Below are 1625 nucleotides of genomic sequence, written 5' to 3' on the forward strand. Positions count from 1 at the left end.
TTCAGGGATTACAGAACATTTAGAGAATATAGAGTATTTACGAAATTCAGAATAATTCAGGAATTCATAGAACTTTAGGGATATCAGAGTATTAAAGGAATTCAATACTTTCATGAAATTGAAGGAATTCATAGAGTTCAGAGAATGCATTTAATACTGAAAAATCTATGAATGTCAAGAGTTCAGGTGATTTACAGAGAATTTGACAAATTTAACTAATTCAGAATATTTAACAAATGCAGACAAATCAATTTTAATCTTTTCTATTACCTGAATTCTGTAACTCTTTAAATTAATTCAATTTAATGAATTTATGGAATTCCATAAATGCTCTGAATCTCCCGAATTCCTTCAGTATTCGGAATTTCATATTCAAAGAATTTCAGGAATTCAGAATATTAAAAGGAATTTAGGATATTTAGTATAAAATGGTGAAAAATACGGGCAATTTCAGAGAAGTGAAGGAATGCAGAGACTTTTAAGAATTCAAGGAATCCACAATATTCACGGAATTGGAGGATTTCAGGGAATTAAAAGAATTTTACAGATTTCGCTGCATTTTAGGAAATTCCAAGAATTAAGTTAATTTCGGTAATTTTATAGGATTAAGGTAATTTAAGAAATTCAGCTCGGAATTTAGACCCACGTGAAAAGATTTCCTGGAAAATACTCCACGGAAATTCTACGCAAATTTCAGTTGGAAAGTCCGTTGGGTTTCCATGGAAATATCACTAACCTTTCGTTATCAGTACCTCTACCCCTGATCGATTTCGGAAGTCTCGATCTTAGTCCCAAAACAATTCGTTTGCACTAGGTGTAAAAAAATACATATCCCTCGAGGAATTTGAGTATCAAATCAAGATTAACCATACATAATCCACTTTTCTCAGGGCCCGTTATTTTCCAACAATTTCAAACATTTTGAAAAATATTTTAACCGCCAATTTCCTTTTTCACTTGTCAAACACTTTTAAAATATTCGAAAACATTACGAGCGCAGGAGCTAAACTATTCTCAATTCCATGCGCGGGTCGAACTTATCACTTTCGGAACACTTTTCAGCAAATTCCCTGCAATCATCTGATTGGCCGAATAATATTATACTCCGCAAATCTGCTACTCTGCTAATATGTATCCATGGGACTGCGCCCTTAGGTGGAGTTTTCAGGTGCACTATCTTCGGACTATCCGCATTTGTTAAAATTGTTTAATTATTTAATTTTCAGAATCTGCATACAATTCTGCTGTGGGTTTTCAGTTAAGTTATTTCCAGATGTTAGATACGATCCTTTAAAGAATTTTTTTTTTGAATTAAAAAAGGCGTATTAATTAGTTCTTTGAAAAAATTTTGTTTAGGAAAATTTAATTTTTCAAGTCCTGAAATTACATATGAAGAGAAACTTAATTCCAAGTAAAATAAAAGAAACTTTTAAATATTATAAACTTCAAAAAGTTTCAATTTAAAATTTGAATTGAAAATTAATTTCACGTTTCCCTTGTTTAGTGGGTTACTTATGGTTTCTTTGTATTCTTTGAGGTTTCGAACTTTTGTGTTTGTTGAAGTTCTTTGCGAGGACTTGTAGACATTTTCCTCTTATTTTATTTTTTAGTTATATTTTTCTTCA

Source organism: Belonocnema kinseyi, chromosome 8, assembly GCF_010883055.1.
Source record: "Belonocnema kinseyi isolate 2016_QV_RU_SX_M_011 chromosome 8, B_treatae_v1, whole genome shotgun sequence".
Classification (NCBI taxonomy): domain Eukaryota; kingdom Metazoa; phylum Arthropoda; class Insecta; order Hymenoptera; family Cynipidae; genus Belonocnema; species Belonocnema kinseyi.